Source organism: Protopterus annectens, chromosome 3.part1 (assembly GCF_019279795.1).
Source record: "Protopterus annectens isolate FY-2018-M chromosome 3.part1, PAN1.0, whole genome shotgun sequence".
NCBI classification, from domain to species: domain Eukaryota; kingdom Metazoa; phylum Chordata; order Ceratodontiformes; family Protopteridae; genus Protopterus; species Protopterus annectens.
The window spans coordinates 889,656,266-889,670,463 of NC_056732.1; positions in this window are offsets into that span (position 1 = coordinate 889,656,266).

A 14,198-nucleotide genomic window follows, 5' to 3' on the forward strand; every position below is an offset into this window, starting at 1 on the left:
CTTTTCTACTGTACACATGGCACAGCTACTAAGCTACCACTTTCAGTTACCAGATATTAAAAGTTCTTGTTATGATGTATGTAAATGTGTGATATTTTTGCTCTATGCTTTTTCTTCATGTAATCATTGTTTTTTGTAATCATTGATAACTTGTGAAGCTTTTCTCCCCGGGCGTCTGCTGTAAATGGACCTCGTGCAGTTAGACTATCCTAGTTAACAAAATTAAATTAAAATAAATAAATAAATAAGTGCTTTTGTCCACAAAAGCTAGGACTTCATCAGAATCTAACATCACTTTGAAGTCACCCATTATATAGCATTCCTATATAATAAAATCAGTCAATTAAAGGTTCCATGTTCTGATAAATTATCCAATAAATACATTTAAAGAACCAATGTCCTCAAAACACAATATAAGACCATAATAAAAATAAAAAAAATACAATAATACATATATAAAAAAATGTAACAAAAATTGTTAATTAAAAATGCTTTCTTTAAAAAATTGCCAGTTATTAAAGTTATTAAAACTCCTACACTGTCCTTACTTATACATAATTGCTGTTGTGTTTAATATAGGTTGCAAAGAAATTGCCAATGCCTTAAGTGATTTTAAAATTTACATCTACAGTAAGGTTGAAGTTACAGATGCTTGGACTAATTTATTTGAGAAAAGACTTACTTTTTTCCCACTCAAAGAGCCAAGATTGATCAGGATTTGGTTAAACTTAAATCTTACACCAGAAAACTTAGTTTTATTATTTTTTTTTTGGGAACAATAGTATTTCATGGGGGAAAGTGGGAGTAGGAAACCAAGTACATAGAATCCCCCTTACACCCTATAGTTAACATCTTTGAAAAATTATGTAGGTTCATAGGTTCATAGTTAGGTACTAGGCTATCGTCCCTGGGGCCTATACAAGCCCAGACAAAAAGGTACCCTGGCTTTTGCCACCCAAGAAAATTATTTTCCTGTGCCACTGTTGAGCAGAGCCACAGAGGTGATCCCCAGGGTGAATTTCCTATTTCCCATCCAATCAACAAGATTTTTCTTGAAGAGTGCTAATGAGGAGCTTTGTTTGATATAGATAGGTAGTTTATTCTAGAGTATGGGAAGTCTCTGGGACAGGAATCTATCCCTTCAACATGTTCTGTTTATTGTGGTGACAAGGTTTAGGTCCCTAGAGCATGTAGCTTGGAGGGATTAGGATTTCTTTAAGTGGAGCATGTCCAGCAGCTCTGGGTTTGACATAGCTTTGTATGTTAGGCAGAGATCACCTCTGAGTAGGCGATATGCGACGGAGTAAAGCTGGAGTTTTTTTAGATGGTCTGCGTAGGGCATCTGTTTGAGGCTGGTAATCCTCTTTGTAAGGTATTTGTGTGGCCTTTCCAGTTGTTGTAGATGTCTTGTGAGGTACATACCCAAAGGGGCGTTGTACTCTATAATGGGTCTAGTGAGTGATGAGTAGAGGGGAACAGTGACCTCTTTCTTTCTGGATGAGAAACCTTTTGTGATGAGGTGTGCCACATAGAAGGATTTCCTGACTACTGTGGCAATGTGATTATTAAAGGAGAGACTACTGTCCACCTGTGTCCCAAGGTCTCTTATCACACTTTTGGTGTTAAGTATACTACCGCCTATGTTGTAGTTCATGGGCACAGAGTTTTAACCAAAGGGGATGACAATGCACTTTTTGGCATTGAGCTTGAGGCCATGGCTTTGACACCAGGCATCTGTCTCAGTGAGGCCCTTTTGTAGGATGTCCACATCATTAGGAGTTTCGATTATGGCTCCTAGTTTGCAGTCATCTGTGAACTTCGTTAGCCAAAGACATTCTGTGTTAGCCTGTACTTCAGAGAAGTAGATACCAAACAGGAGAGGACCCAGGACTGAACCCTGTGGTACTCCACTTGTTACTGGTCTGAAGTTGGATTTAGAGTCTGCTACTTTCACAGTGTGAGTTCTGTCAGTGAGCCAGTTGGCAACCCATCTTGTGACATAGGGACTTATAACTAATTTAGTGAGTTTATCTATAATTCCAGAGTGGGGGATGGTGGCGAAAGCCTTGGCAAGATCTAGATAGGCTGTGTGAACCACCTTACCCTTGTTCACAGCTTTGGTGACTGCTTCAAAGAAGTCTATCAGGTTTAGGAGACATGATCTGCCTTTTACAAACCCAAACTGGGTGGGATCCAGAGTTTGGAGATTACCAATGTCTTTGTTTATAAGTTCCATGATGATACGTTCCATGGCCTTGCAGACCAGGCTTGTCAGGCTAATGGGGTGGTAGTTCCTGGGGTCTGTGATGGCTCCCCCTTTTGGAGTGGGATAACTGTTGCTGTGCGCCATTCAGCAGGCACAAAGCCTGAGGTGAGGCTATGATTGAACATGGTACTTAGGTGGGGTGCCAGTTCGTTCTGTAGTTCATGTAGAATGCAGCCTGGGATGTTGTCTGGTCCCATGGATGCTGTGTTCTTGGCTTTGGAGAGTGTGGTTTTTACCTGTGCAGCAATGATTACATGAACTTTGCATTCTTCCAGTATAGAGATGGGCTCTTTAGGGGGTGAGAGGGTGTAAAGTTAACACTGAACCTATCTGCCAGAATGTTGGCAATATCAGTTTGGTCTGTATATTTAGTGCCATTGTGCTGTAACTCAGAGCAGATCTGAGTGTTGCCATTGAGATTCTTGACATAGCTATAGAATGCTTTGTGGTTGTTTTTAGAATCAGTGGCAATTTTGTTTTCGTAACTAGCTTTGGAGGATTTTATCAGGGATCACAGCTTCTTACTGAGGCTGACCAGGGAGCTCCTCCACTCGTGGGATATTACTCTCTTTTGCAAGAGTTTCTTCCTTCTGTTGTACAGTTTGTTTATGGCAGGGGACCACCAGATTGGCTTCCTTTTTTTGGAGGATAGCGTCTTGGTTCTGTTTGGGATAGCATGGTCCATGCACTCATGTAAGTGCTTATAAAGTGCAATTGTGTAGGATTCAGTAGTCGTAACTGTATTGTCCATCTGCATGGGTGTCATGAAGTTCACCACTTCTGTCTTAAGAAGCATGAAGTTGGCTTTGGAGAAATTATTTACCATGGTTTCCTTAATGGGGGGGTGGAAGCAGGATGTGGATATCTAGGGTAATTAGCTTATGGTCGGATCTGACAAATGAGGCGTTGACTTCAGGAGTGGAACACCGGTCACTCATATTGGTAATGACTAGATCTAGGATATTGTTGCCCCTGGTTGAGGTGTGGATAAGTTTATCCAGGGCATTGGAGTTTATGAATTCCAGAAAGCGTTGAGCGCAGGAGTTGGTACATGAGTAGTTTTCCCAGTTAATGGTGGGGTTGTTGAAATTGCCCATTATTAGGATGTTTGGTTGAACCCTAATATTTTCCAGTACATCAAGAAAAGAGGAGTGGGAATCCTGGGGCATGGTGGGTGATCTGTAGCAAGCTACAATTTGGATTGCAGTTTTGCCCAGAGTTAATTGCACTTGGATAACCTTGGCTGCATTATGCTGAGCAACTAGCCTGGAGGTGTGGATATCCTTAATGAATATGGACACACCTCCGCCTTTGTTGTTCCGGTCCAGGTTACATGGCCAAAAAGTGTGGTATGTGTTATAGCCTGGTAGTGCAGGGGTGCTCTCTGGAGCCTTAAACCAGGTCTCAGTCACTGCACAGATATACATGTTCTCCATTTTAAGGAGTGCCTCGAGTGAGTGCATTTTGAGATTTAGACTTCTAGCATTGAGTAGGATCACCCTCAGTTTTTGCTTGCCTGTTCCTGTTACGGTGGTGAATTTGTCATTTGAACCTTGCCTATAAAAGGCACTATAGGGGTGACAAGAACCTTAGCCAGTATCCAGAATCCCAGGGGTGACAGGTGCAGACCATCTCTGGCAAAGCATCGTGTTCTGTCGACCATGTCATCCCAGGCAGACAGATACTGGATCCCTTTAGAATAGCACCAGAAGCTTAGCCAATTATTGAAGTTGATCATTTTGTCCTTGTACTGCGGCATCATTCTGGGTGATGGCAGAATGCTACTCAGGGCTAGGGTCATACCTGCCTGGGCTACAAGATCGGAGAGCTCTTCCATGTCTCTTTTCATGTAGTCCAGGGAGGTATGTCTCAGGTCATTCACACCAACATGAACAATAACAGTCATATTTGTACTTGTTATGGAGTGACCTGAGTGTGTGGGTTATCTGGCGGATCCTGGCACCTGACAGACAGCTGACAGTAACCTTCTCCTTGTTTAGCCTGGTGAGTGGGACATCAGCATGCCTGACTATAGATTTGCCTATGACTAGTGTGTTGGGTACGTTGTTTTGCCTTATTGGCTGTAGTTGAGTGTCACACTGAGTCTGCAGGTTATGTGTTATTTGGGTTGTGTTGGGTGATGGAGGTTGCTTGCATTTCTGCTTTGGAGGTCTCTGTTGCTTGAGCAGATTATTATTGAGAGCCTCTGCAAATGTTTTTGTGTTTCTATGTGTGGAATTTGGTGGTGTAGATTTAGTGAGACTATGTGATGAGTGTGGTGTGGTGCAAGTGCTTACCTTCTCCTCTTGACTGTCAAGTTCAGTCTTGATTGGAGAGAGCTTTACCTCCAGTTTGGCTAGATAAGTGCATCTCTCACAGGTTATAGTGTTGGGTGGTAGGAGGAGAGGGTTGTCTGTGTACATGAGGCAATTTCTACATTGCCCCAAGATGCCCAGATTCATCAGATAGACAGGAGAGAACACTGGGAGCTGACCCTTGGACATGCCTGAATAAAAAAGCTATTTTCCTCCAGATAATTGAGGAAAGTGAGTACAAGAGCTGTTTTTCTCTAAGCAAGTGAGGAAAGTAAGTACCAAAACTGTTTTCAGGGTAAGGGTGGAATTAGAAATTATTTTGCCAATCCCTCCAGGTATCCCATTAATTTATAGAGGGATGAATGGAAGCTACTGACAGATATTTCTAAAAATAAGATGGTTCAGGTAATGAAGGGAGGGGCCTTGTAGTTATGAGTGCAAATGATTATATCAGCAAAATGCTTCAATACTGTATACAGATGCATATGAAGATATTTCAAATAATGAAATGAATATTGCATTACATAAACTAGATTAGGTTTTGGAAGATTTGTTGACAAATGAGCAAATTACTACAGGTGAATATGATTTCATAAAAGTGTTGTACCCCGGGACCCCCACTATTTTTGGGAACCCAAAATTCCACAAGAACCTTTTTGATCCCCCACTGAGGCCAATTGTAGATGCTAAGGCTTCAAAAACATTCTTTATTGCTAAGTTCATTGATCAACAGACAAAGGGGATTTTAGATAGATATTCTTATTTATTAAAAGACCCTTGGGACTTCTTGGCCAATGTCACTGACAATTTATATTCCGATGATACCATCTTTGTAACAATTAATATAAGAGATCCTTTTTCTGCAATTCCCCATGATACTGGGATTGAGTGTTTTTTTGAGTATTTACATTTATATTCTGGTTTTGGACACACTAAATGTTTAACACTTAGAAGTTTAATGGAAGTTGTCCTGGAAAATAACTTTATCCGTTTTGAAAGTCAGTTATTTTGACAGAAAAATAGAGTGGCAAAGGGTGCAGGATGCGCACTAGTCTTTGTCAACATGGTGATGGCATATTGGAAAACTAATATGGTTTTTACATCTGAATTTACATATTCATGGCCTTTATATAGACGTTTCATAGATGACATCATAATTTTCTAAAGGGACACCAGGCATAGACTTGACCAGTTTTTTTTTTCATTTTATTAATAGGTCCACTGAATTTTTAGGATTTACCATAGAAGTTAACTTTGCTGTGCTAATTTCTTAGATATTTCCCTCAAGAAGAATAAAGCAGCCAAAAAAATTGAGTCAACACTTTATAGGAAACCTACTTATTCCAATTCCCTTTTGCACTTTGACAGCTGGCACCCCATCAAAAGAAGGCATTAGTCTAGGGCCAATTTGTAAGAATGGCCCGAATGGTCAGTGACAATATATGTTTTAAGGATGAATGTAAGAAATTGTGGGAAATGCTTTCCAGACGAATGTATCCCAGTGACTTTCTTTCTCAGGTTTTTTTTAGAAGTTAAAAGAAAGAGAATTGAGGAGGTGTATTTGCCCCTACTTGGGACACATAGCAGTCAGATGGGAAGAGAGACAGTTGGCCATCATAAAGAAACCAACTACAATAAAGCCCTCATACTTCCATATAGTATTCATTTTAATGGTATACAAGATATTATATTTAGGAACTGTACCATATTTGGTGTTGAACAAGATCTTATTGAATAAGTGGGAGAAAAAAACGATTATAGTGTATCAGAAAGATATGTATTTTAAGTCAATGCTGGAAAGAACATTACATGAAGTAACAGAGGGAAGAATGATTAAATGTGGCCACTGTTCCCAATGTAAGAATATTTCAGAAGGGCCTGAGGTTTAAATTGATGGATTTGGTACTATAAAATTGAGAAGAAAATACTATTGTGACTGTAAAGGTGTGATTTATTAGTTTATGTAACTGTAAACTGTATAACTGGAGCTTTTCTCCCCGGGTCTCCATTGAAAATGGGCTTCTGTCCCAGCCAGACATTACCAGGTTAACAAATGTAATAAATAAAATAAATAAATTTATGTGGCAAAATACCAACAATGCAAAGGATTTTATATTGGTAAAACTCTTAGACAATTTAGGAATATAATTTATCAACATTTATAAGATATTGGTAAAAAAGATGAACATAATACTTTATACAAGCATATCAAGAAGTTTCCAAAACATTCCTTTAAATTTACTGTCATTGACAGTGTTGATATGTGACCAAGGGGCAGACCAGTTGATTTATTGCTTGAGTACACAGAACTAAAATGTCAGTTAAGATGTAATGCAGGGAATACACCCAGTCTAAATGAATTAATTTCTATAGCAAGTTATTTGAAATTAAAATCCATGTTTGCTATTCAAACTGTTTTTTTTTTAATACAAGTTTTGGTGATTGTAGCTATTGTTTTTTAATGTTTTTACTGTGTAAATGAATCTGAGACTGTCCATGTATTTTTGGTATCATACAAAGAAGTAGGACTTTAAAAAGTTAATTGGTCTTAATTAAGGAATTAGTCATGTTGTTTTTTATTGTTATAAAAGCTGGCATTTTTTTTTTATTTTGTTATTCTGAAGAAATCATTATTTGAGGGACGACAGTGTTAAATGTTACAATAAACGTGTGTCAAGTCTGCTTCAGGTGCTTTCCTTTGTGATTTCTTAGTTGGTTTTGAGACTTTTTTCGTGGAATGACGCATATGACAATATTGACAATAATTTAAATAGGACATTTAATACTTTCAGAGCCACTGAAGTATTAGGCACATGTAGTACCAGAGAAGTCACCACATTCTGCCGGTGTTGCATATAATGACAAATCAAAAGCAATGTGTGAGTGCCTTTTACTGTACAGCCTTTTAATGTTAAGACACTAAACAAAATTGGAAAATGTTAAGGGTTATTTTGATTTACTGAAATGTATATGGAATGAACCCCTGTTTTTAATAGGAGAAGTAAGTCTGATGACAAAAAAGAAAAAAAAAGTTGATTTGTCTAAAATTAAAAGTATCTATAAGTGTTTTAACTGTGCCAATTGTAGGTAATTTCTGATGGTCTTTCTGTTTTTTAAAACAGCAATTAATACATTTTTTATGACTAGAGGATATTTCAAATGTTGCTCAAAATTTTGAAATGCTGCTTGTTTTGCATAATGTCTTTCATGTGATTTTATTTATTTATATATTTATTCATTTATTTATTTTTAATATGTAGGGAAGTCTATAAAATGCTGAAAGATAGGATTTATCAGCATGTTTGTGCTATGAAGCTTTAAATGTTATTGGAATTATGCTCTAGCAAAACATAAACAAATAGTTTATATAGTTTTTATTTTTTTATTTTAGATCATGTTGATATGGGGCTTAGAGGGAGAAATTCAAAAGTATTGCTTGAAGCCAAAGAATTGGGAAGACGTTTTTTTTTAAATGCATTTAGGTTTCCAGGTCATAATGGAGCACTGAATTACAGGCTTATGCTTAAGTTAAAAACATCTTAAGCATTGATTGATGCTTTAAAAGGCATTTGATCTTTTTAATTTCATTTAATGAATTTTTATTTATTCATTAGTCTAATGATGTCTTTGGATAAGAATGCTTATTTATTATAATCTGAGCTCAATAAAGTGTCTATTTTTATTTGCCATCATGAGAACAAAATCAACATGCAAAAAAAGAAAACTAGGAAAACATGAACCACAGTAAGGCATTTCATTTAAATTGTTAATCAGCTATTTTCACTTTATAGGTTCATAGGATGATACTAGGCTATTGGCCCAGAGACCATTATAAGCCTAGCCAAGAATTTCACCCATGTTCCCACAAAGTCAGGACCTTTTTTCCCTGTTCAGCAGGGACACAGGTGAGATCCGGGGAGTATGTTTTTTGTTTCCCATGCAGTCGTCCATGTTACTCTTAAAGAAGGCTATTGAGGTACTCTGCTTGACATGTAGAGGAAGTCTATTCCACAGATGGAGGAGTAGCTGGGACACAAATCTATCCCACCAACAAGTTCTATTAATGTCACAGACCAGGATGAGTCCTTGTGTGCTGGTTGCATGAGTGGAGTTTGACTTACAGATACGCAGCAACTCCATCAAGAGTGAGTCTGAGATGGCCTTGTATGCCAGCCATAGGTCACCTCTAAGCAGTCTGTACAAGAGTGAGTAGTAATAGAAATTGCTACCCTTTTATATGTTATATTGATCACTGTTGCAGTAGCCTTAGCCTTATGGGTTATACTCTTCCATGGATATAACAGCTTGCCAACTTTCAAAGGTTTAGAGCACCTTCTACACAGCCAGACTGTCAAGCAGCTTGAGCTGAGCTGACCAAAAGACAAGTTCAGTGCAAAGCCCTTCCCAGATTTACTGCAGCCAAAGAGTATATTCCTTTGGGGCTTTTGAGGATTAACAGTTAGCTTGTGTTTTCCATAGTTGGACATATAACTTCCCTTTGGGAAAAAAATCTTCCATTTTCTTATTTTTTGATGTTTTATTACTTTCATATTCAGGATAGTTATTTTAAAGCTAAGAGTATTGTGTTTTAATGGATTATCTCAAGACTGTAATGTAGTTTCAAATGGAGCACTCTTCGTTTCTGTCAGTTTAAATGTAGTGCTGAGAAACTATTTTCTGTGGAGAAACTGGGTTTATTTTAAGGTTATGGGGCTGCCGTAGTGTTTGAAAGTGCTTTTCACTATATTTTTTCTGTCAAAAAGAACTCACTTTTGTGCACTGATAATTTTATTGGCATTATTGCTTGTTTTCCCAGGACAGATGCACCATTTTTGGCTTGGCAATGAAGCAGATTGTCACTTCCAAAGTCAGTCTTTCTTCAAGCCATAGAAAGAACAGATACACAGATACACAAACAGCCGGTGCCATCACAGCAGGTTAGCAGTTTGCCTCAGCTGCAGGGAGTGACTTTGCTTTGACCATTTGTTCCACCTCAGACCACTTGTCTTTTACCCTGGATACCTCTCATATAGCCCCTACAACCACTATGGACTGGGTCAGTGGGCAAGTGAAAACCACTTTTGCCAGTCTTGGGAGAGGAGACAGGGAAGGTTTCTGTCTTGTGTCAGAATGCTGTGCCCATCCCTGGGAAAGCACCAGCTCCCATTAGTAACATAGTTGGCACCATTTTTCATGTAAAAAAAAAACAAGAATGTATCTACTCCTCAAATGTCTTTGGATAGACGTAGTTTCCTAAGAATGGCTCAGGGTTTGATTCAGGCTACTGATCCTTCTTGTAGAGAAGTTTCTGAAAAGAGTAAGAGGGATGCCTCCTTTCCTGAAGAGATTCAAGATTCTGAATCTGAACAGGAAGATGCAGGGCTGGATTCAGGGTTTTATCCTCAGATTTCCAAGACTCAACAGTAATATGTGTGGAGCAAACAACTGGATTATGCTGGGGGTCTGGAGTCTGATAAACTCAAAAGTCACCTTCTAAACCAATAATAACCTGAACAAAAACACATGAATAATAAAGGAAATTCAATATTTTTCTTTTCTTTTTTTTTTTTAAGTACAAATGAGTTTTGTCTACACATTAATGCTCAAATCTAACAAGATAGTAATTCCCCAGTAAAGTGAAAAGACAAATCTATACTGTCTAAGAATAATGCTTAACTTCTATTCCCTCAAAAAAAGTAATTACCTTGTGTGTGCACCTCTCATCTTAGACTAGAATGATAAGTGCAAATGACCAGTGGCATATGCTACACAGCTGCAAGTATGACAGACGTGATCAGAACACCTGAATAAAACTTGCATAGAGATAGCAAGAACAAGCAGACATAACACAAAATGAATCACAGCCAAAAACCTTAGTCCCAGAGAACCAAGGGCATTTAAAGTGCAGCACTACTCACTACTCCATTGTGCCAGAGATCAGCTGTTGTCATATATATACTGCCCAGGCTGCCATATACAGCCACTTACTGAGTATAATGCATATGTTTGACTGCGGTACACAATGGAAACAATTATAGCCAACTTGCAACTTTTAGATACAGTATAATGCATTGTTCACACACATGCATTCTGTTTCCTCACACAAAACCCCTGTACCCACCAGTTATAGTCAATTATTTGACTGTGCACACTCCAGCAGGTGTCTGTTTATATTAAGAACAGCCACACTAAATTATACAAGCTAGTTTCATGCAAAACAACATCACTTATGGAAAGCCATAAAAATAACTGCTTAAACTGAATATATGCCACTAAAGACAATCCATTTTGTCAACAGCCACACCCTGTATCCAGCAATTTAAACCATGTTTATTGACTGAGTACAACTAAGATATCAGATTGCTGGAGAAAAATAAAAAACAATTGACAATAATTCACTTTAATCCCTCATGCAAACAAACATTCCCATCGACACACGCACACACACACACACACACACACACACACATGCATGCATGCACACACACACACACACACACACACACACACACACACACACACACACACACACACACACACACAAACAAACATGACCATTAATTACAGACTTTGCATCACCATGCCTTTTCTGAAGGCTATTAAATCTGAAGCTCAAATATCTGTCATTATTTATTAATTTCAATCCATATTGATTAAAAAAAAAAAAAAAAAAAAACTAACTTTATAATCTGACGAAATCACCAAAATGTGAGAGAAAAGACAGGTTACGGCATACTAAGAGTAGACCGGCTAAACAAAAAAGGAGGTGGTGTAGCTATAATATTTAAACAGCATCTAAACATCCAGATCTTAAAATCATCAGCTCCACAAATAGGCAATGAATAAATAATATATACCAACCTCCAAATTAACCAAAACAAAACCATCAACATAATTGGATGCTACTTCCCACCTGGCCAAAACATCCCTCCCCTAGAAAACCTCTCCAGCTGGTCTATCCACCATCTCCCCCAGGAAACTATCATCTTAGGTGATTTCAATATTGACTGGCAATCCTGTTGTGGCAACAATCCAACCCATCATTTACACCTTCATGGCTTCACTCAACTAGTCCAGTCACCAACCAGGATAAATAAAAACTCCACCAAGCACACTACCCTGGACTGGATACTAGTCAGTAAGAGCCCCCAGTCATATATATAACAGGCTGCTTATCAGATAGCCTCAGTGATCACTCCCCAACATTCCTACTCAAAAAATACCTATACCAAGCTAAACCTGTCATCTACCATCAAATACATAAAAAACTAAACTTTAACCCATTCACATTCATCTCATCCCTCAAAGAACGTAACTGGCATCCTCTAAAGTGCCTCAGTCTAGATGATGCAGTTGAATTTTTTAATACTACCTTCCTGAACATCCTTAATTACCATGCCCCCATAAGATTCTCCAGAACCAAAGCACAACCCTCCCCATGGCTACAGAAAACCACTAAGTCAGAAAAGAAAAACAGGGATAAAGCCTGGGAGCACTGGCGCAAAACCAAAACCCCCTCAGCTATACAGAAATTCCTAGAACTACACAATAGAGTCAAAAATCTAATAAAACAGGACAAATCCCAATACTACCAGTCTGCTCTAGACTCCTCACAACACAGCCCCAAACAATTATGGTCCTCCATAAACTCCATCCTCCACCCAGGTAAAGTCAGTACCCCTCCTCTTAACATCCCTCACTCCTCAGAAAATATTGTTACCTCATTCAACACACACTTCACCCAAACCATACTATCACTAGCTAAACAACACAACCACCCTCCCCTCCAACCCACACCTTCAACTAGTAATCTCCCCACTGCCTTCTCTTTTTCTCTTGTACCTACCTCCAACATAAAAAAACTCTTAACTAAACTTAAACCCACCAAATTACCAGCAGACAGCCTCCTAAGTGAATACCTACAAATCGCAGCTGATGCTCTGGCCTACCCAGTATCCATCTTGATTAACCGATCTCTGTCAGAAAGTTACGTTCCCACACTGTGGAAAGTATCACATATAATCCCCCTCCACAAAGGCGGACCCTCCACAGAACTAACCAATTTCCACCCCATAGCTATTCTCTCTCCACTCTCCAAAATACTAGAGAGATGCATACACTCTCAGGTCTCAGACTACCTCCTTACTAACAACCTCCTTTCTAGTACTCAGCATGGTTTCCGACCAAACCATAGCACCACCACTGCCTTACTCTCCTTTACTAACACTATCCTTCAGCATAAAAACAATGGCTATCTCTCCTCTGCTACTTTCCTAGACCTATCTAAAGCATTTGACATGGTCCCACACAAACAACTTATCTCTGTCCTCAATAACCTATCCTTCTCACAATCGGTCACCAACTGGTTTCAGAGTTACCTGTCTGACCGCCAACAATCCGTTGTATGTCAGAATGACATATCTCCCCAACTACCTGTCTCCATAGGGGTTACCCAAGGATCCATCCTTGGACCCCTACTCTTCTCTGTTTACACCAATAATCTAGCCTCTGCCACCAAACATGGCACACTCATACAATATGCAGATGACTCGACCATCATCTGCTCAGCCCAGTCCCTACCAAAACTGCAAAAAGTCACACAGGAAGCCTTTTCCTCTGTTGAAACATGGTTATCCGATGCCTGATTAATACTCAACCCAAACAAAACTAAACTACTCATCTTCCAACCCTCCAAGCATACTCAAAACAACTCTCACTTTAACATCACGGCAAAAGACAACACCACTATATACCCAACTGAACACACCAAATTGCTAGGAGTGGAAATAGACAATAAACTAAAATTTGACATTCACAAATCCATGACTATAAAAAAGTCCACAAAAAACTAGGAGCGTTATACAGAAATAAGCAATTTCTCACCAAAGCAGCAAAGATTTCAATAGCAAATTCCCACCTTATCTCCACCCTACTTTATGCCTCTCCAATATATACCAACTTAAGGCAATGTGATCTAAACAAACTAGAGACCTGCTACAACAAAATCGCCAAATTCACCACAGGGGCATCCTACCATAGTCACCACTGTCTCTCACTTGCTGAACTGGGCTGGCTTGAACTCCCTCACCTTCTTCAGTGGTATCAACTCTCACTCGCCCACAAACTAGTAAACCATCCACTAAATGTCCCATCCCTCCAGAATCTACTCCAACCCTATCGCACCACCAGACCACTAAGATCCAGCAGCAGAAATCGCTTACAGATCACTAAAGCCAATAACTCTGCTGGTGAAGCACTATTCTCTTGAGCCATAGCCAAATTATGGAACTCACTCCCACCCACAATTACCTCCATACCATCATGCACCCACTTCAAAACTTTACTAAAAGTGCAACTAAAAACATGCTGGCTATGCCCTTGCAACTCCCACTCTAATATCATCCACCCCATCCAACCACTACCTTTCTTTCCACTCCACTAACTACCTTGATTATAGCAAGCTCAGATGCTCATAAGCCAGTACTTATTATACAGCACGAACTTCTTCTTGTAACATTTGTTAATGTCTGGTATGCACTTCACAGATAAAGATTCCAGTTGTCTACTGATGTACTATGTTCTTCATCTGTAAATATGTTGTAAGTAATTGCTATGTA